Below are 22,868 nucleotides of genomic sequence, written 5' to 3'. Positions count from 1 at the left end.
GTGTATATATATATATATATATATATATATATAAACCCTATTTTAACCTTTTCCCCAACCTCAGACTAACATTTGTTGAAGATCTGCTATGGACCAGGCACTGTGCTGGACACTTTACATGTGTTACTACATTGAAACTTTTGAACAGTCCTAGTTGCTGGAGGTATTACTCCTGTCTTGTTTACATGGGAGAAAACTGAGGTTCAGAAAGGGCATTTAACTGCCCAAGGTCACACAGGTAGTCAGTGCCAGAGGGAAGTCCAACTCCTACCTGACTTTGAAGTGGGTCCTTAATCAGCACTTTGGTTCATGAGACTTCATCGAGCACAGACTCGAAGTGCGCCTAGCATTGTTCTGGGCCCCGAAGGTGATAGAAGCAGAAAGCTTACCTTCTCAAAACAATAAGAAAGCTATTTCTCATAAAGGACTGCATGTAAAACAGTAGCTGGCAAATAGTAAACAGCGAAAAAGTGGTAGCTCTTCTGGAGACAGATTACACATTTATACTTCACCTGTTTGGCAGACTCTTCTTGAATGCCTCAGATAACCAGGGAGTGAGCAGAAAGACCGCCCAGCAGGAATAATGATAACACAATAGCATTGACAACTGATAATGGGCTTGGGGCTTTTTAGTTTTCAAAGTGCTTCTAAATCCTTTATCATGTTGAACCCATTGAGCAAAGCTTTGCAGTTTCTATTAAATTTTCATGATGTGCATGAAAAGATATATTCTCTGTTTTGGGGGTACAAACTGTGATATGTACAGAGGACATGTAGTTTATAGATTATGATGTTTAGGTTTCCTGCATTACTTTTTAACCCTTTGATGAGTCTTGGACTGAAAGTGGTGTGTTTTTGTCACCTGTTAATTAGTATTTCCATTTCTTCTTGCATCTCCTATAGATTCTGCTCTATGAAAGTGCTGGTGCGTTTGATGCATAGATCGCCTGACTCATGTCTTTGTCTCTCTCAGTGCTTGGAGTCTGAATTTTGTCTTCTCATCTATCGAGATCATAGCTCTTGCTTGCTTTTTGTTTACATTTGTGTTAACGATCTTTCCCATTCCTTTATTTTTAGCCTTTTGGAATTACTGTATTTTAGGTGTGTGGTTTTTCTTTTCTTTTTTTTTTTGAGTTGGGTTTTGTTCTGTGAACCATTCCGAAACTTAAAATTATCTTTATTTTTAAATGTGGTAAAATACATATAACATAAAATTTGCCATCCTAGCCATTTTTAAGGATACAATTCAGTAGTGTTGAGGACCTTCACATTGTGCAGCCACCTCCAGAATTCTTTTTACTTGATAACAAACTGCACCCATCAAACAACTTCCCCCGCCTCCCTCTCCAGTCCCCGTCAACCACCATTCTGTTCTCTCTCTGTGAATTTGACTCCTCTAGGTACTTCCTATATGAGGAACCATACAGTATTTGTCTTTTTGTGACTGGCTTCTTTCACTTAGCATCATGTCCTCAAGGTTCATGTTGTAAGGCGTCAGAATTTCCCTCCTTTTTAATGTCTGATAATGTTCGATTGTGTGTACATATGAAACTTCTTTTAAGAAGTGACTTAAACTCATTTATATTTGTTAAGACAGGCATACCCCAGAGATATTACAGTTTTTGTCCAGGCTGCCACAATAAAGCCAGTCATAATCCTTTTGCTCGTGGAGGGTCTTGCCTTCAGTTTGTAAAAGACACATCTCAATAGAATGAAGTGCAGTAAAGCAAAGTATGCCTGGACCGATGCGTTTAGTAGAACCCATTTTCTCTTCATGTGCAGCATTAATGCGAGGTGATTCAGTGTCTAAAACCATAGCAGATTAGGAACAGATTAGATTGGGGAAGAAGATTGCTCCTGCCGAGAGGAAGTTCAGGAAGTTCGCTGTTGAATGAACAAATAAGCGATGGCCCCTGTCTCTTGCATTTCTTTCTTCTGGTCTCTATTTTAATCCAACCTGTTCTGTTAGGTTAGATCAACCTGAAATGTAGCCTTTATCGTGTCACTTTTCTGCTTAAAAACCTTCAAAGGCTTCCCATTGCCTGCAGAATTGTGTACAGACTCTTCGCCCTGACATTCAGTACCCTCTGCGGTCTGGCCTGCTGTGTCTCTTCAGTTGTGACACATCTCCCCAGCTACCCCAGTGCAACCAGTGCTTAAGCCAAATGGAATTAATGAAGTTTCGTGCTGCTTCCGCCTCCACATCTTTACTCATTCTGTTTTCTTTTTCTGGTATTTGTACCCTTAAACTGCTACCCCACCAGACAGATAAAATTCCTGTCTTGCCTTTGGAGACCTTGGTCCCACATCCCTCCCTGCACTAACACATTCATTTCTTTATCTTTACGTTTTTCCTGATCCTAGACCTGCGTGTGCCTGTTGAGCACCTCTACCTGGATGTGCCTCAAACACCCCGAACCCAGCCAGCCCCACCTGGGATCCACATTCCCACCCAGGTGCTGAGCCAGGACTTTTGGAGCCATCTGTGCTCCCTCTCCCTCGCCCCCTCATCTAATAAGTCACCGAGCCCTGCCAGTCCTACCTGCAAAGTGCTCTCCTTTCTGGGCACACGCATGGGTGGTGCGTTCCATGGAACAGATGTGGCAAATGGCCTGTCCTCGCCAGGTCTCTGGCACCCTGCCTCAGGGGCAAACACCACTAGGGCTGGGTAAGCTGTGTAAGTCCTTGCAAGAAAGTTCCCTGCTCCTTGAATCTTTGTATCCCTGACCAGCGCTGTGCTTGGCGCAGAGCAGGTACTAAAGACGTGTTTGTCCAGTTGCGACCAGCCTGCCAGGCCTGGAATACAAATGAAGTCAACTTGCATCGATAACCCCGTTTCTCTTATTCCTACCCGCGTGCTCAGACCTCCATCTTCACCTGCCGAGCCGGCCTCGGGAGTTTCTGAGCATCTTCGAAAGGCTGCCTCCCGCGCTGTCCGCAATCACAAGGGCCACCACGCTTCTCTCCCGCCCAGGCGCCCCCGTGCTGGTGTCTGCACCTAATGCCACTGGGGGGACCTTTGCCTGTGCTCCTGCTAGGATTGTCTGTGTCAGTGACAAGAGTGCCGGTTCCTGGGCCTGGGAGCATGCTGGCCGGGGTCCCTGAGAAGACAGGAAAAGGTCTCTTCCCTAATCCCATACCACCCTTGGCCACCCGAGTCCACAGCAGCCTCACTTGGGCCGAGTCCCTCAAGTCTCCCAGCCCAGGAGCTCCTCCACAGGCTGACGACTGCTCTGACGTGGGCTCAGCTGGCATGGGCGGGCAGGGCACACACGCCTTCTCTCCCTTCTAGACTCCAGCCTCAGCCCAGATGGCCCACTCTTCGCTGTTAGCGGTAGGGGCCAACCTGCCTTGGGCCTTTGCCATTATAGGCAACTCTAGAAGCTAGTTATTGATTTGCTCACTTTACAACTGAGGAATCCGAAGCACAGAGAGGTTAAATTGCTTGTTCAGAGACACACAAGACCAGACAGGAAGCTTGGAATCCGGAGAGTCATGTCTGACCCCCGCTAGGTAGCCTCAGTAAGTTATTTTAACCAAGACCAGAGTGTCTGGAAAGGGCCTTGCGGGGTGCCGCAGTGGGCAGGACCAGGCTTATGGGGCCTGTCCCAGTTTTGCCCTGTCACCAGTAAAAGTCACTCCATTTTCCCATGGGTACCAAGGAGGGGCTTGGACAAAACTGGTGGTTTCTCACTGAACGGGACAACCCAGGCTGGTCCCTGACAACATTTTCACCCATTTGGGGCAAAATAAGTAATGTAGCAAATGTTTTCATACAATTTAACAAGGACTATTTTCTATTCTTAGATCTTTCTCTTTCTAGATTTTGTGTGTGTGTGTGTGTTAAAATTATTTTTCTCTTATAAAAAGTAGTGATTCTAAAAAAAAAAACATTAGAAAAATAAATAAAAAGTTTGTCACCTTTTCTTGGTCCCCTCCATCTTTTTTTCTTAACTTTACTAACGCATGAATCCCAAAGTCTAAGAGCTACAGGACCCCACGCCAATTTCTAGAGCTAATATCCTCAAGGCTGTCATCCAAGGGAAGCTGGAACCGTAACCAGGGAGAGAAGTGACAGAGGAAGGCAGTTTGACCTGTGTGGGTGTTAGGGACCCAGTGGGTGAGCAAGCGGTGGCAGGGTTTGGAAACAGGACAATAGTCAATCAGGAGGGTTCAGAGACCCACAGGGGAAGAGGGATGGGTAGGGGGAGGTAAGTAAGAGAGGAAAGAGGAAGACAGGGAGAGAGACAGGGAGAGACAGGTACAGGACCAGAGGGAAGGAGAGAGAGGCCGAATCGCGGGGAGAAAAGCGCACAGCCACCCGCGCACACAGGCAGGTAGGGACAGGAAGCGATGGCCACAGTCACAGAGACAAACGGTGACAGTGAGACAGTTAACCCATCTCTCGAAAAAGACACCTAGAAATAGAGACACAGAGGAAGATAGAGACAGAGTGTAAGAGAGAAAGAGACGGAGGGAGAGAAGGAGAAGAAAGAAAAAGAAATGGAAAGAGGCCATTTAGATGGAGAGGGAGCGAGGCAGACACGGGGGCGGGGGTAGGGGAGTGAGCGGGGCGGGTGGCCGCGCACTGCCCCAGGGGCACAGGGTGTGGGTGGAGGAAGAGGCAGCACTGGCGGGGACTAGGGCTGCAGGGACCAGATAAGGACGCCTGCCAAAGGGAAGCCGAGGGAAGGAAAGACGTTTACAAACCCCGGGGGGAGAAAGCCAGGGAGGCTGCCCCGGGCCTCAGAGAACAATGGGTACTTGACTTCAGTGGGTCATTAATGAGACAATTAATGGAAAGAGTAACAGAGGCATCCCCAGGGAGGCCTTGGAGAGTGGGTAAGTGGAATTATTGTGGAGGGCGAGCGGGTGCTTCTGGGCGGGGGGGACTGTCGCCACAGTCCCAGATGTCCAGTATGCCGACTGCAGATTCCTGGCCTGGGGCATGGGGCCTCCCCACATATGCCCTGTGCTCCCTCCACCCTGGACTCCCGCCAGCCCCCAGATGCGTCCTGGCTTTCCTATCCCCTCCTTTACGGCCGCCCCTCCCTCTACGCGGAATGTCATTCCTTGATTATCTCCATCCATGGAAACCCTACCCATTCTGGGGGTTAATAAATGTGGTGCATCCACGCGCTGCGATGGTGAGCCCGGGCCACGTGTTTCAACAGGAATAGAGCCCCCGAAACATAATGGGCTGTGGAAAAAGCGAGTGGAGTCAAATACACAGTGTGACACCACTTAACGTAAATTAGAATGACTTAAACAAAAAGTCGTTCTTTAAAAAAATTATTCCTGACCTTACTTTGCATTAAAAGTTATTTTTAAAGGGGATTTTTATTGCAAAGGGATACTTACCAAATTTATAATGGTGATTACCACTGAGGGGAAGACTCAAAGTGTACCCTAAAGTCATTTTATGTATCTCTATGTACATCATATACATAAAAATAACAAAATACTTATTTTGGGTTGTAAAAATAGGAATGATAGGAATGGTTGTTACCCTGTTTTCTGGGTTTTTTCTTTCCCCCTGTGCTTTAAAATTGTTGAAATAGAGAGACAGACAGACATCCTATCTACCATCCTCTAGACCCAGCTCAAATGTCTCCTCCAGGAAGCCTTCCAGGAGCCCGCCCACCAATCAGATGTGGCCCTTCTTTTTCTTGATATCTAATTCTCAGAGCTCAAAGCGCTTTCCCCCCTTGTTTTTTGGTTTGTGATGTTTATGGACTGTCTTCCCCGCTGAACAGAACCTCCTTGAGGACAGGGATTTCCAGCACAGAGGTGGTGCCCAGGGGTGTCTGTGAGACTGAATTTACCTCTCCTACCCCACCACTGTAGGAAGCAAACAACGAAGGCTCTGATCACCTCTCGGATCCAACACACGCAATCATTTGGGGGGCAGGGCAGTGGGCTCCTGACCTTCAAAGCATGGCTTCTGGAATGGGGACCTAAGGAGAGGGACGGCTGCTATTCGCAAAGGTTTGCTGGTCTTGTTTGCTGTGACCAGGATATCAACCCATTGCTTGAAGGCTGGTCGTTTGTGGCAACATTGCTAACAAAGCCTCAAACCAGAGTCCCAGCAGAGTTCCCCTCACCCACCTCGGTGGGCCAGAGAGGCATTTAGCTCCTTCCCCCCAAAGCTGCCTATTAAAAAACAAAAACAAAAACAAAAACACTTTAAATCCTTGAACTCCCAGTGAATCACAGTCGCTGGTAAAATGGCACCACTGTAGAGGTGGCAGGAAGAGGGACATTCGTTCTGGCCCACCCATCCAGGCAGCATCGACGTATCCATAACCACAGCCACCATTTCCTGAGCATTCACTCCATGCTCTGCCTGGCGCTACAATATCTGATTTAATTCTCACAGTGCCCTCTGGTCTTAGATTTCCTCACCCCTGTTCTACTGATGAAGACTCAGAAAGGCTGAGTGACTTACTCAAGGTCACGGGATGGCAGTAAGTATTGGACAAGGGACTCAGGTCTGACCTATTCGGCGGAGGATGTGTCTCTGGTTTGGGTGGTGGGATGCATAGCTCTCCCTACTTCTAGGCAACCCGCCCCCTGCCCCCGCTGTACAAAAGGGGATACTGAGGCACGGGGAGGGAAAAACTCATCTGCTGACAACATAACAAATGAGTGGTAGAGCTGGGACTTGAACCCAGATTTTCAGACTGCTTCCCGCTCCCCTGGCTGCCTGGCGGACACTACCATACAGCAGGGCAGACTTCACCTCGGGCATTTTAATCCACTGGGCTTTGTGGTGTCTTATGACTTATGGGACATGAAACTGTAGGGTTGGGGGAGCAGGGAGGGACCTTAGAGATCTGCTCCTCTGACTCCCTATTTGTAGTGATGAGGAATTATTTTTATTACTGAGGCAACATTGGTTTATAACATTATATAAGTTTCAGGTGTACAACGTTATAATTTGACATCTGTATATACTGCATCGTGCTCACCATCGAAAGCCTAGTTTCCCTCCGTCACCATACAATTGACTCCTTTTACCCATTTCGCTCTCTCTCCAACCTGCTTCCCCTCCGGTAACCGCCAATCTGTTGTCTGCCTCCGAGTTTGTTTTTGTTTTGTTTTGTTTGTTTTATATATATATATTCCACATATGCGTGAGATTCATACAGTATTTGTCTTTCTCCCTCTGACTTATTTCGCTTAGCATAACATGCTCAAGGGCCAATCATGTTGTCACAAATGGCAAGATTTCATCTTTTTATGGTCGAGTAGTATTCCATTGCGTGTATGCATGTGTGTGTGCGTGTGTGTGACACATCTGTATCCATTTATCCATCAATGGACACTTAGGTTGTTTCTATATCTTGGCTAATGAGGATTTTAAAGCCTAAAGAAGGCAAATGACTCACAAGACCCCTTTGATGTCAGAAAGTCCGTACCAAATAAAGCAGCTCGTGATCCAGAGTCCCTTGAATTTTCAGAACCTATTGACTCTGGTGTTAGATCTCATTATAATAATAAGTAACTCGGAAGTCAAATCAGAGCAGATTGGAAACTGAGTTAGAATAAGGAGACGGGCAGCGTCCACACAGATCTGTCGGATGCTGAACACATGAAGGAAGGAAGGAAGGAAAGGAAGGAATAAATGGAATAGCTGAAGGAAGGAAGGAAGGAAGGAAATAGGAAGGAAATGAAGGAAGGCTGTTGAAGGGAGGAGGGAGGAGGAGGGAGAGAGGAAGGAAGGAGGGAAGGAAGGAAGGAGGAGAGTGTGGAGGAAGGAGGGATGTATGAGAATAAAGGAAGAAGAAGGATAGCTGAAGGAAGGAAGGAGGAGGGAGAAGGAAGGAGGAGGAAGGGAGGGACGGGCTGCCAGGAGGAGGGATTTCTACCTCTTACCTGATTTCCTTCCTCTGATTCCACCTCTTGCTGTCAAATGAATCTACTTAAAACAGCCTTTGCTGTGACATGGCCCCAGTGGCTCCGCATTGCCTGGATAACTGAGGAGCTACCTAAATAATCTCCATTCCCCAGAAGCTGGCCTCTCTGACCCTTCTCCACGTGGTGACCTCTTCAAAATGTAAATCATGCCACTCTCCCTCAGAGGCTCTCTGTCACCCCCAGGAAATAGTCCGGAATTCTTAACTCAAGGTCTTGACCACGAAGTCTGACCTGGGCCAGCTTTCCAACCTCAGCTCACACCAGGCTCTCCCTTGCTTTGACTCCAGCCAGGCTGGCTTCTCTCTGGTCCCCACAGTGCCTGTCACTGCAGGAATTTCTCAGGCCATCCCTCTGCCTGGGGTACTCCAGACCCTACTCTGCCTTGCTAACTCCTGCACATCCTTTAGGTCTCAACCCAATGTCACTGCTTCGGGATGGCCTTCCCTAACCTCCTCAGACTGGGTCTGTACCGTCGGTCACCTGTTCCCACAGCCACTGGACAGCCCCCTGTCCCCTTTGATTGTATGTGGCATCTTCAATGTCTGTCTCCTGCCCAAACTGTGAACTCTAGAAGAGCAGGGGTTGTCCTATTCACCTTTGCAACCTGGGTGCCGGGTATGAAGCCTGGCACCCACTCTGGACTGTATAAGTTTTTGCTGAATGACTGAAGACATATATTAGGCTGCTCTTTGAAATTGATTTATTCATCCAACGGATATTTATTGAGCAACTGCTAAGTATCAGGTCTGGTTCCCCACGCTCCACAGTGGTGAGCACTCTGCTTTGGAGTCCCTGCCCTCATGGAGCTTGCAGTCTACTTGGAAGAGGCAGATATTAAACAGATAAAGAAACAATGCAATGCCAGACACAGCTAAGTGCTATGCAGGGATAAGGGAAGGGCAGTGAGTGAATGAGTGAGTGTGTGTGTGTGTGTGTGTGTGTGTGTGTGTGGGCGGGTGATTGCCAATTTAGATGGGGTAGTCAGGGAATGCCTCTTGGAGGAGGTGACATTTCATTTCGGGGATGAGCCACGGTTCCTGAGAGACACAGGACCCTCTCCCCTCTCAGACTGGTCTGGCCCCAGGTGTGTCGAGGTATGTCAATCCCAAATCCCCAAACCCTCCCTGCCCCCCAAGGCAGGAGCCAGGAAACCAGAAGAGGCCTTTGGCGAGGCTTGGGGGGCGGGTGCGAAAGCCCGAAGCTGCTCTTCACAACAGCTGTGATTGGACTCTTTCTGCGTGGAGAGAGGCGGCGATTGCTTTGTGCAGCGAGGACTCGCTGATTGTGGCCGGGCGATTGGCACCCACAGACCGCGGCCGCCAGGGTTTACCGCGCACCCCCAGCGCCACGGCGGGCCGTGCGCAACACGCCAGCCCAATCTCGCCTCCTATATTCAGAGTTGATTAGACGCTATTTCTGCCTGGATTTTCAGAAGGCTCAAGAGCTTTTTTAATCACTACAGTGGCTCATTACGGTTTTGCAGTGACACTCATGTCCTTCAGTTCTCTTCTCAGATTAGATTCTATAGTCAGATGAATATTGGATGATTTCATTACATACAAATGCAATCAACAGTTTTGCATAAATTTCTTCTCTTTTCTTGAGTTTCAATTGACCCCAGCACCCATGGTGGCAGGCGCGATCCACATGCAAATGAGCTAGGTTTGCAGCGCGGAGAGGGGCCGGGAGGAGGCGGGCCCTTGCGCCAGCCCGGGGTGGGAGCGAGCCTTGATTGCTCAGGCTTTGGGAGAGGCCCTGGGTGGAGGGGGCGCAGCTCCAGGGCAGCCAGTGTGGCCGAGGGCACCCCCGTGAGGGATGATGTTGCTGCAGGTGAACTGAGGCACAGGGATGCTCAGAGCGGGGCAGGCTCACTCTCTGAGCAGAGAACCGAACGTGGAGTTTCAGCCCTGGAAGCTGGCCATAGCGATGTGCTTAGGCTGCTTGGGCCGGCGCTGTTTGACACCTGGTATGGACATGTTTCAATATTTTAACAACTGGTTGGGGTTTAACAGTACATTCCTGCTGGTTGTTAGCTCTGAGCCAATGAATGCTGTTGTCGTTATCATCATGAACACCTTCACCATCATCATGTCTCCCGGAAGGCTGGAGCGGTGGCCACCAGGACAATCAGCGAAAGTCTAAGACAGTCTTGGCCAATGAGTAAGAGGAGCCTGGCCAGTTGCCCTACATCACTTTCTTAACTTCTCTTTTTGGGGAGGGGACCGAGAAGTGGATCTTCTCAGAATGCCTCCTTTATCCGGAGACTGAATCCTTTCTTCCACATTCCTGTGAACAGGTATGGCAGCCTGGGCTCGTTCTCCCCTCCCTGAAGCAGCCTCTTCCGCTTCCTCAGCTCCTTGCCGACAAGGCGCTTTCATGAGCCCTCCTGGGCCTGACCCTGTGTTCTGTCTGGGCCCACCACCCACTTCTCCTCCCTCAGCCCATGACACTCCCTGAGGTCAGCAGTGGGGACTGGACTCTGAGGAGTCACCCTTGTCTAGGGCTGGTCTTCTAGGGCTGCAGCTTCTCCACGCAAGAGGACAGTCTCCAGCCTCCCACCTGATCTCTCCAGCAGCGGCATGAGGCGGGCGGAGAGGACCAGGGTGAGAACTTTGGACCTGAAGGTCTGCTCGGACAGGAGTCTGTGCATCTCAAAACTCACTGCATTCAGCAGGTTTATAAAACCTCCCCATTTAAACAGAGAAATGAAAGAATAGGATCAGGGACCCAGGGAGAGACATGTGCACACACGAGAAGTCAGGCACCCATCGAGGATGTGACCTGAGCTACAGTCATCATCATAGACAGACACGACAGAATCCTCAAGTGGATAAAGCCAGAGCTACAGACATGGGTGTGAATGAGACACATCTGTGCTGCCATAGCCCTGAGCTCAGGCCCCTGCCTATCACTGCCCACAGCTCCCTAGATCAGGGTTACATAGATCCAGAGTTCAAACTAAAGCAGGAGCGCCCAGAAATGCTCCCATGTTGCTGGTGGGACCACAGGTCTGGAGAGGGGAAGGCTGGGCACATAGAGCCACACAGCACTGAAGCCAGAGCCTCCCGCTGCAGTCTGGGGGCTGCGTCCCTATTCCTCTGGCTGTCCTTGAAGGCCACTGCCTCGTCATTCTGTCCTTCTGTGTGCAGTCACGAGGGGCCTTTCTTCCCCCGATGAATGGACCCACCTCTTGCTGCTTGATCATCTGGTTCCTGCTGCTTCTCAGCCTCCCCAGGCTCCCTTTTCTGAGCATCTCTGTGTACATCTCTCTCCCCCGTCTCCCCTTCTCCAGCCTCGATCGAGTCTTTCTGTCTGTCTCTGTGTCCCTTCCTCTCTTTTCTCTCTCTCTGCCCCGTCTGTCTCCTTTTCTCTCTGTCTGATCGCCTGTTCCCTTTGCCAGGCCACACCTGCTCATGCTCTCAGTGCCTGTTTCCCCAGAGCTGGCCTCTGATGGGATTGGTAGATCTGAGGCTCCAGGCTGCGCCCCCCCCCACCGGCCCCCGCACCTAGAGCTCTGGTGCCTGGAAGGAGGAGGTTGGGGGAGCAGGTTGGTTTCTACATTCTTCAGAGCTTTTCTGTAGTGGCCAGCACTAGGCCATCCATTTTCTCTTCCAGTCGAATACAGCAAGAAAGGAGCCGTGTCTCTGTTCTAACTCTGGCCTGGAAGAGGGTGCTGAGATGTGGGGGTGGGTAGAGATGAGGGGGGCTCCTACTGACTCTTCAAGCAGACTGGGATTATTCTACCTAGGCCCCTGTCTTCAAGCTGGGTCCGAATCTGCTGCTGTCTATGGCAGGCTACCCCCATGGGAATTCCCCTCCCGCCCACCCTCTCTCCAGCTCCTCCCGGCAGAACGAACTGTTCCCCCAACCCGAAGGAAGTCTGGTCTGCACCCACCTCGCCACCTCGTCTCTTTTCTTCTTCATCTCTCTCTCCCCCAGGCACAGAGGACTGCTTTCCTTGGACTCTCCTGCTTTCCAACCCCGGGCCTGGGCACACTCGGGGGAGAGAGGAGAGAGCTGGGCTGTCGAGGCTGGCAGGTCTGTGCCAAATCCCAGCTCTGCCACTTGCTAGCTGGGTCATCTCAGACAACTAACTTCACCTCTCTGAGCCCAATTTCCTCATCTGTCAATGCAGGTAACACTCCTTTTCTTGCAAGGTTGGCATGAGGATCGAGTGGGTAATTTACATAAAAGTACCTGGTATAAAGCTAGGCACAAAGTAGACATGCAATAAAGTATTTGTTATGAATAAGTGAATGAGTAAATGATGAATGAATAGTAGAATCTAGACAGGCAGAAATAGGGCATGGAGAAGGAATGCCAGGTGTCAGGAACAGCGCAAGCAAGGGCTCCGGGGCAAGAAGTCTTGGAGAGGGAATGGGGGGCCATGAGCGCTTAGCACAGATGCAGAGTCCAGAACCCCAAAGAGAAGTCTCAGGGAGCGGGGAAAGGAATGGCCAGAGGATAAGGAACTCACTGAGTGTCAGTGATGCACCAGGCAGCTGAGACTAATGCTAGCAGTGGCTACCAGGAGGGCGGCCCCACGCTGAGGACTTTGCGGGCATTTCCTCATTTAGTCTTCAAAACATCCCTCTGAGGGAGATGCTATTATTCCTCCCACTTTATTATTCCTTCCACTTCAGATGAGGACATGGAGACACAAAGTGGTTTTCCTGGGGCACACGGCTAATAATTGTTCTAGCCAGGATTTGAACTCTGGTCTATCTGACTTCAAAGCTTGTCTTCAGTCCTCCTCCAAAAGGAGGACCCCCACAATTCCTAGGTCATAGGAATAAAATGGCTTAAAGAGACTTCTGGTTAGTGCAGGAGAGTAAATAAAGGCATAATCAGAGAGCCCAAATAGGTGGGGTGCAGGCTGTCACCACGGGTGACACTGGGGCACAGGGGCTCTGCTGCCTGACTGCCTGGGGCTGGGGCTCTTGACCTGGATCTGCTTTTCGCTGTGGTCCATTTCCTTGGCCCTACCTGGCCCAGCTCATGCCTCCTTCTTGCTGGTCCCCAGAAAAGTGGGGAGGGCGGGGCCCCATTCCCAGCTCTGCTGCCCTCTTGCTGCAGGACTGTGGCTGAGCCGATTCCCCTTTCGGATCCTTTTCCCACCTGTGAAATGGGGATAACTGTGCCAACAAGCTGGGTGCAAGTTGAAGGTTAGAGGTGAGCAGGGCCAGGTTCGGAGCAAGTTCTGAGCATTGTCGGCTCCTCCCGTTCCCCGGAGCAGGCCCAGACCCCCATTTCAGAGCAAAATCCAAAAGACGGGATGTGTGCCGCAGTGGCCAGACTCTGCAGCCAGAATGACCGACTCTGTGATCTTTAAGAAGTTCCTTAACCTAGTTCCACAGTTTTCTCATCTGTACAGTATGAGCTCAGGATCCCTTATCTAAAACCTGTGAAATCAAATGGTTTCAGAGCTTTTCTGATTCTAAAGTCTAAAACAGAACATCTCTTATATAGTGTACAGCCACCCCGTTGAGCCTGGGGCATTTCTTATAATCAAACGTATTCATATTTTTTTCAATAAAACATAAGAATGTTCGAACAAGGTAGTGAAATGAACAAAAATAGCTTCTCTTTAGTTCAGGTCATTTTGGCGCCATGTAATTTGACACTAAACCTATATACAACTTTTTGGTCACCGACGATTTTAAGATTTCCATATTGTGGAGAAGAGATTGCGAGCTTGGAGTGTTTGCCTGATGGAGCTGACACGTTGGATACGATGATTTAGCACACGCAAGGCATTCAGGGCCATGCCTGGCATATAGTGAGTGCACAAGACATACACGGTATACAAAGGGTGCCTCCCCTGCTCAAAGCCCTTCTGTGGCTTCCATGTCCTCGGGGTAAAGCAATTTTGAGTGAGGCCCTTTGTGACTGGAGCTTGAACTCCACCTTCGGGTCTTACCTCTACCCTTCACTCTCTACGCTTTAACTTTGTTATCTTTCTTCAATTTCTCAGACACACCCTGCCCCCTCTCTGCAGGCTGTTGCACTTGCTGTGTCTTCTGCCTGAAATGCCCCCTGCTTCTCAAACTGTTTCATCCTGCAGGGCTCACAGCTCTCACCTAAGCACAAACCACGTGCCGGGAAAGGTGCCAGTCTCCACCAGACCGTGATCTCTGGGAAAGCAGTGGCCATCTGCACATCCTTCTCCGGCATACAGTAGGTGTTGAATGAATGAACATTCTTACTCATAAATGGCATCATTAGCTCAGGGGCCAAATACGTGTTTGTTGAATGAATAAATGAAACACAGCTCTGGAAGGAAGATCCCACCCCATATGCATGCCAGGAGAAGATTCTTGGAATGTTCTTCTCTTCCTCTCTCACTCCCTTTCCAGATTCCTTATGTGATTTTTAAAAAAGGGGCCCAGACCATGCAGGGGGCCAGTGAGGCCTCTAGGATCACAAGGGCCTGGGGAGGTGCCTTTAATACATTAGGCAGAAACCACTTGTCCAGGGTTAATAGAGGCCTCTGGGGCCTGGGGAGCAGGGGGAGGGGTGAAGGGGGCCTCTAGCATTCTGGACAATTGCTATAAAATAAACTTCATAATCAGGTAAATGCGTTTATGCGGGGGATGGTTCCCGTGCAGCTGTGGGCGTCCCCCAGGCTGGAGGGGACCTGTCTAATCTCAGGATAATGAAAACGTGGGTCCAATTACGATGCAGGGCTCAGGCCTGGGCTGGGCCGGAGCAGGGGAGCTGGGCCCCTGGCAGCGGAATTAGAACATTTAAGCTGTCAGGCCGAATCCGGGAGAGGCCTGATTACCTGGCCCGAGAAGGGGCCACTTTGGTTTGGTGTCGACTATAATTTCCTGGCCGCCAGCCGTGAAGCCAGGGGCCACCTTCTCTTCCCTGCGATGGGGGTCCAAGCCCTGCTTCTGTGACCTCCAAACCCCCCTCCCCCCGACCCACCCAGAGGGGCTGGCCTGGGCCTCCCAAGATGCCCATGTGGGGCAGAAAGAGGAACAGGTACATGAGTGACACATGCTGAGTGTGCGTGTAATACATGGACACAGGTTAAGGAAAGTGTGTACACTAGCTACGTGTGAATGACACGTTCACAGGAGGTGGATATGGTACATGTGGTATGGATACACTAGGTATGTGTCAATGACACAAGACGTGTCTACATAGATTATGTGCAGCTGATTCAGCAATGGGGTATGCGGGGGACTGCATGGGCTGTAAGTACAGGGTACCTGCATGTGGACAAGTGCACATACAGGGCTGTGTGTATACAGGTTATGTGTGGTGTGTGTTCACAGTTGCGTGTGTTGGTCTGTAAGTGCCATGAGAGTTGGGATCAAGTCCACCCCAGCACCGAACTGGCTGCCTGACTGGGTGGATAGGTGTCGGTTATGTAAATGTTGAAGGAATTCGTATCTGTGTGATAGGTACATGGGAGCTATGTGACGCATGTATTAAAGGTAGCATATGGAGCCCGCATGGAATGAGCTGTGTATGTGCGCGTGTGTGCGCGTGTGCATGCACGTGTGTGTTTCTTGTCCCCGTTGTGTGATATAGGGGCATGAGTGGTGGAAGGCTTCAAGGGCCTGAACTGTGGGGTCGTATAGACCTCCGCGTGAGGCCTGCCTCCTCCGCTTAAAGACTGTGTGATTGCAGGTAAGTCATTTAACCCCTCTGAGCCTGACTTTTCTCATCTATAAAGTGGATGATAATAAGCATCACGGCTAGCATTTACTGAGCATTTACTATGTGCCGGCACTGTACTATAGGTTTCTCACGCATTACTATCTTACTGACTTTTCACAATAATCCTAATAGTAAGTACTACTGTTGCCTCACTTTGCAGGTAGGGAGACTGAAGCTCTCAGAGGTTGGATATTGGCGAAGCCAGGGAATTTGACTTCAGGGCGAGCTTTTAACTGTCAGGCTAAACAGATAGTGCCTATTGCATAAGGTTATCCTAAGGATTGAATGAGGTCATCCAAGTAAAGCACCTAGCACTGTATCTGGCACATAGTAAGTGCTCTGTAGATGTTACCATATTATTTGCACATGATATGTGTATATGGGATCTACAAAACAGGTGCAAGGGAATATGTGGGAAACGTGCATACCATACATTTGTGTCAGAGAGAGACACACGTGTAGGTGTATTTGTGGGTGTGCGCAGTATAGGCATACATTTACACAAGGTGTTTATGCATATGTGATGTATTTTACATAATGAATACAAGACATGTAAACAAATGTTTTATGATATTATTAAGCAGATTATGAATTTAGAAAAATTGCATACTTGAGGTATGCGATATGTATAAGCCTACACTGGCCCTATATTTGTGAATTGAAAAATATATGTAAATGAGGTGGCAATAGATATCCGAGGTCCTGGTCATGAATGTGAACATTTGTGTGTGCATAGAAGTGATACACACCAATATATAGATCTGCATGGGGTGGATTGACATACTGTATGTATGCAATGCATCGCATGTAGTCATGTATATGCACACGTATGTAAAGTGCTTAGACATAGCGTGTGTATATGTATATGGACACACACATTATATATATATGGACACTGATGTAAACAGTGTATGTGTTTGTGTAATGCACATACTTGGGAGTTTATTGTGTATCCTTTTGAGATGTATATATGTGCTCGTAATTCATGTTTTGTGCATCTTTGCCTAAACGCCACCTTCTCGGTTAAAATACCCGTAACGACCCTATTTAAAACAGACCTAATTTCCCATGCCAGTCTCTTCTCTATTTTCTCTAAAAAAAAGGATCACTTTTAAATATACTATGTAATTCATTACTTTCTCCCTCCCTCACTAGAACGTAAGCTTCAAGGGGCCAAGGGCTTTTCTCGGTTTCGTTCACCCCTGAAGCCCCGGTGCCCATCACAGGGCCTGGCACGCTGGAGATGCCCACCACAATTTGTGGAGGCGACAAGCAGATGTCTGCGCGCCTGCAATGCAGCTCCACGCGGCCTATGCAGGATGGAGCTGGGACGCGGCGCGTAGCACGGCCAGGCGGCTGAGCACAAGGGCAGTGCTACCGACTTAAGGTGGCGCACGCACGCACACGCGCGCTTAAGTGGCGTGCTCTGTGTACGTGCAGATGACAGACGTGCACCAGCTGCCGCCGGGCCAGCGCCGGGTCACCTCCGCCCCTGCCCGTGGCCCTGGGTCTGCACCAGGCCCCTCCCGGCCGCTGCCGTCTCCCGGGGCGCGACCCGCTGTACCGGCGCGGCCGGCCGGGCTCCGGCCATTTCCCGGCGGCCCAGGGCGGGGAGCGGGAGCGGGGCCGCGGCCCGGCCGGGCGGCAGGAAGCAGCGCATTGTTCACGGGCCGCGGCCCGGGGCAGGGAGTTCCCGGCCCCGCGCGGACATAAAAGGAGAAAGCAGCGCCCGCGCAGCGGCCGGCCGACCCGCGGCCTGGGCGGCCGGAGGAAGCGCGGCCCGCGCTCCGCTGACCCCGGCATCCGCTCCGGGCCGGCAGCCCGAGGAGGTCGGCCGCGCCCCGCCCCTGCGCTCTTCCAGACCCGGGTTCGAGTCCCGACCAAAGCTTGCGTTGCCTCCGTGTAAAATCTAAAACGAGACGCTTTTTAATTTAAAAACGTGATTGGACCTCCCTGATAAATCCCCCGCCAGCTCCCTCCATCCTGTGCCCCCACTCATGTTCTCTTGTCCCACTAAAAACCTAAACGCAGTCCCTCGAGGGCAAAAGGTACACAGTAAAACGCAGGGGTCATGTTTTATCTTCTAAAGGAAACCCAGTGTAGCTAGAGCGACACCCCTTTGTGCAAACGGGGCTGCCCGTGACAGGGGCCCAAAAGACCCTCTTCGGGGTGGAACTTTGTCTGCAGGCACCTTTATGGATGGGGAAACTGAGTCCTGGAGTGGGGGAAGACTTGCTCAAAGTCATCGATCTCAGAAACTGGATCATGCAGACTTTTTAGAAATCCAGGGCCTTTTCTCCCTGAGCTTAGAAGTACCGCCAGTTTGGTAGTGGTTGTTGATTGTAAAATTGATCAAACAACACGGTTACTGATGTGTATCTTTTCAAACCAGCTTTACACTTATTCCTCAGTTGAGGCTCATCCCCTCTGGAGGTGGCCATGGGTAAACTGAGGCCCGGAGAGGTAACATGTCTTGCCCGAGTTGGTTAGGGGTAGGGGGCCTTCTCCTTGGTCTGTTTCAGTTGCTAACCTGACACAGTCTTGAGTGGGGTGGGTGGGTGAGTGTAATTTGCATGAGGGTTAAGATGTAAGGCAGGAAAAAGTAAGGGATTAGTAACCCCACCCCATTCCAGCCCATCCCAATGGACCCCAGCCCAGCCCCCAGCCCACACACTGAGCTTGCCTTCCTGGAAGGAAAAGACAGAATCTTCACCATTTCCAGGGGCCTGGAGAGTTAAGTGACTCACACCAGGTCAAACAGCCATGGTGTGAGGCAGAGGCTGCCCCTGCCTCCCCCCCCCCCCCCGCCACAGCCAGCCCTCTTCTTCTGGAGAGAATCCCCTCCCTGAGTCCTGACATTTGGGGGACCTGTCCTAGGGTACCTTCACCAGCTGGGCCAGGATATGCTAACTGTGGAGAAATGGCCTTGCCTGCACCCCTGCCCCCACCCAGCCGGGAACCCTACACCGGGGGTAATTGAGATCAGATGCGGCTGTGACCCACAGAATGCTCCCCAGCAACCTGGAAGCATTTATTGTCTGGAAGGGAATCCAGGGCCCACGCTAGGCCGCCCTCCCTCCCTTGCTGTCTCCTCCCGAGGCGGCTGAAGGTGGACGGGGCCCTGCGGAGCCTCTGGTGCTGCCTGGGGGTTAGTGCAGCGGCCTTGATGAATACAACTGCTGAAAGCACCTTCCTGGCTTCCTCCTTCCTGGAGATACGGTTACAAGGGTCCAGACTTCCTGCCCAGCCTGCCCAGCTTCGCAGTGTGAATCCGCAGGCTCCCCAAGAGGGCAGCTCTGTAGGCTCCCCCTCCCCCGCCAGCTGGGGCCACCGCGGGCCCCATCTCGTTCAGAGCTCAGCTCAAATGTCACCTCCTCAGGGAGGCCCTCCCTGACCACCCTATATGAACTGGCCCACCTACTACTGGCAGTCTCTTTCTCTCACTCCGTTTAATTTTCTTCATGTGACTGGTTGGTTCCTGTTTTTTTCTTATAATAATGTTTCTTTCCTGATAACCACCCCTCACACACACACAAGAATGTGAGGACAAGGACCTTGTCTTGTTCACTGCTGTATCTCAGAGCCTAGAACTGTGCCTCGTGCATAGTAGGTGCCCCGTAGACACCAACCGAATGAACAAAGCAGTGAATGAGCCCCCATCTTTGGCCTCTGAACTTGAAACTTGACTTTGAATCTTTTCTCCGAGCTGAGGTTACCATCCTCTGGTTTGTCTCGCATCCTCTGCCTTGACGTCACGAGTCTGGTATAAAACTTCAGTTTCTGATGCTTATTCTCCCTGCGTTTTACTGTCTCAGGTTCTCATCTGGGAGCTGCCAGCTGACCTCCAGCCTCGCATCTCTGATCTTGCCCCTGTCTCCCCAGCCTCTGCTGTGTGACCCTAGGAGAGCCTCTTGCCCTGCCTGAGCCAGCAGACTTCTCCTTCAAACAAAAGCTTACGTGGGAATCGCAGCCTGTGAGACAGATACAAAGAGTAAACGGCGTGAGGCGGCTGATTCTTGAGCACCTGGCTTTTCCCATGTCCCCTAGCGCTGTCCTCAACACAACTTTGCAGACCCCTATGACTTCAAAGAACACCACTGAAAACCTTGGATTTGATGGTTTCTCAGTCTCCCTTAGCTCCGACATCCCCCAGGGCCATTTCTCAGATGTTTGGTCTTAAGCGTTCGTCGAGTGGATTATCAAACATTAATGGGCCGCAATCGTGTGCCAGGGTTTGCTCTAGTCCCTGCTCTCCAAATTCTTGTGTCTAGTTTCTGGTCCCCTTTCCTCATTCAACAGGTAGTCTGGGAGCACAGTTCAGGTTCCAGGGCCATGAAATCTCGGCGAACGTCAGCAGGGCGGCGGCGGCTAATCCCACACCTTAGCGTGATTTAGGAAAAGGCGCCCCCTGCTGGGCAGTTGCCGCCTTGCTGGACCACAGCTGACCATCAGAAAATGCCCCCGATGGAAGAAAGAGGTGCTTATCTTCCTGGAGGACAAAGCCTCACGTTTTGGCGCAGGCTGGCCGGATTTCAGACCCCTTGTATGTGCACAAACTTCATAGGTGGCTCTGTGGTTGAGCGACCTGTATGTGCTTGGTTTAATGCTCTACTATAATTGTCTTGAGATTAAAAAATATTATTGAGCAAGCCACTACACATTTTCATTTCACATGGGGTCCCGCAAATTATGTAGCCAGTCCTGACTCTCCACATAGTCCTAGTTAGATGACAGCAGCCCCCGTTACACAGAGGGGGAAGCGGAGGCCCAGGCAGGGTGAACTATCTGCCGCTGAGGCTCCGTGCAGCCTAGCAGGGCAGAGGCTGGTCCGCCAGCTTCCAGCTGGGTGAGGCTGGACAAACTAGGCTATAGGGGAATCAGGCCTGGTTCCCACCTGGAGGAACTCTGGAGCAGGTGGGAGGGTCACAGGAGAGCATATTTAGAACATGAGGTGTGCAGGGCCCGAGGAAGTGCCTGGCCACATCAGGTGCTGGGTGACTGAGGTGCGGGGCGGTGTGGGGGAGGAGTGACTCTTTCCACCAGGGTTTAGAGAAGGCTTTTTGGAGGCAGTGACAAAGGATCTAACATTAAGGGATGAAGAGGGTTTGAGTCGGGAGGGGAGGTGTCGTCGGGTCTTCCCAAGGAAAGTCTAGCACAAGAAGAGACAGAGAAGCGGGAAAGAGTGGGGAGTGGGAGTGGGGGGAGTAGTGGGAGATGGCCCTGGACAGGCAGGGGGTGAAGGGCCTCAAATGCCAGGGCGAGGGGGTCTGGCCTTTATCCTCTGGATGCGCTTGGGAGGGTCCGCATCCCCACTTTGATTAGAGCAGATCCATATAAATTTGGTCTCTGTTTTATAATTAGGTGAAAGCGGGGGTAATTAGGGTTTGGTTTGTAAAAAAAGATGTCGCCTCTACAAATATGTTTGAAAGCCACAGCTATTAGGGGTGAAAAGCCAAAGAAGGGTTTAAAAGTCCCTCTGCCTGCTTCTGGCTCCCTTGCAAGGCTCACACTCTTTATTGGGTGAAACCTGAGCCTTGGAGAGAAGCAGATGCTGGCTCTGGGTCACAGGCAATATTTAGAATCCAGGACTTCTAGATGGGGCTTTTTGGATGCCTCCGCTGCAGGAGCTCACATCCACCGGCCGGCCTCTAGGTGAAGCCTTCCCAGTGGGTGTGCATCCCCAGCTGACAGCTCCCTTCCTCCTCCAGCCAGCCTTCCTAGAAAAAGGCAGCCTATGCTGCCACCTGGTGGCAACTTGGAGGTAGGCGAGGGTGCAGCCTGGGCTCCGGAGCTAGTTGCACTGTTCTTTCTGGTCCAGACAAGGGACCCGGAGCAGGAGGTGGGTGGGAGTGGCCTTGTTCTGGGGCACTGACCCTTTCAGCATCCTGGAACTATTAGTGATGGTATAGCCCACCCCGAATCTGTCTTTCCTGTCTCACTCAGCACTCTAAGTGTCTAATCTGAAAGCCTGGGTGTTACCCTTGGCACCTCCCACTCCCTTATGTTCTAAACCCGGTTTGTCCCCAAGACCCCAAGTCCCACCAAGTCTGCCTTTTGGGCAGACCTGGAGCATGTCCATTGCTCTCCATCCCCAAGACCACGGCTCAGGTCCAGCTCCATCGTCCTCACGTGGTCTGCTGCAGTAGCAGCATTTGGTCCTCTCCCCACTTGGGCCTGCCTGCCGTGCAGTCTGCACTCAGACGGTCCTTGCTAAAACCCACAGCTACGCACATCACTCCCTACTTAAAACCACCGACAGCTCTCCATTGACCCCAGGACAAAACTCAGCCTCTTTACTGAGGGATCTCTTTGGGAATTGTCCCCTGCTCATCCCCAGCTTCACTTCTTATGGTCCCCCTCTGCTTTCCCTATGTAGGCAGTACAGCAGAGTGGTTACGGGGATAGACTCCAGTGTCTGGTCTGGATGCCTGCTTTCAGACTGCACCTTTGTCATTTGCCAACCATGTGACCTCAGTCAGGTTACCTACCTCAGAGGGTTATTATGAGAATTAAATGAATAATCACAAGGGAAGCTGAATTAAGTTGTGGCCGGCTATAGGTTAGAGGACACAGTCTGCACACGAGACCGCCCTCACGCCCGACACCAACTGCAAGTTCAGGAGGTGTCTAAGACCGCCCTCGGGTTCGATAAGTCATTGGAAAGACTCAGAAAACTCACGGAAAGCTCTTGTCCTGATGGTTTCGGCTTGTTACAGGGAAAGGATAGAGATTCAGATCAGCCACAGGAAGAGCAATACAGGGCAGAGTCACATGGGTCCCCACAGAAGGTCTGTGGCGGGAGCTCACACTCGTGGTCTCTTGAAGCAGTCATGCTGCCGGGGACTGTGATCCCAGCTGGCTCACCTCTGAGAAGCCAGTGTGCAGAGGAAGTGACCTGTGCCGTGATGCCCTGGAGGCAGCGGCAAGAAAGCCAAGGAAGCAGGTTTCAGTTTTATGTGTCAGGATCTTCCAAGAATGAACATTTCCTGGTGGGGTGGGTGCGAGTGAGTTCAGCCCTTCGAGATCTGCCACGGGGATGGGACCTGGCCTGTCCTGAGGTCTGGGCAGGAGCTGAAAGTGGGTGGAAGCCGGGGCTCAGAGTCCCCCTGTCTGTGCCCAGTGTGGCTGGATCCAGGGTGGGGAGAGGAGAAGGCAGAGCCGGCCAAGGCAGAGGCCAGTGGGGGAGCAGCAAGAGGCCTGCCTGAGGCCTCTGGATTGAGGCTGAGCTGCGCATTCTGAGGAACAGGGCACTCCTGGGGTTGGGACAATTCATGCAA

Source organism: Pteropus medius, unplaced genomic scaffold (genome assembly GCF_902729225.1).
Source record: "Pteropus medius unplaced genomic scaffold, Ma_sr-lr_union100, whole genome shotgun sequence".
NCBI classification, from domain to species: domain Eukaryota; kingdom Metazoa; phylum Chordata; class Mammalia; order Chiroptera; family Pteropodidae; genus Pteropus; species Pteropus medius.
This window is presented reverse-complemented; position numbering follows the sequence as displayed.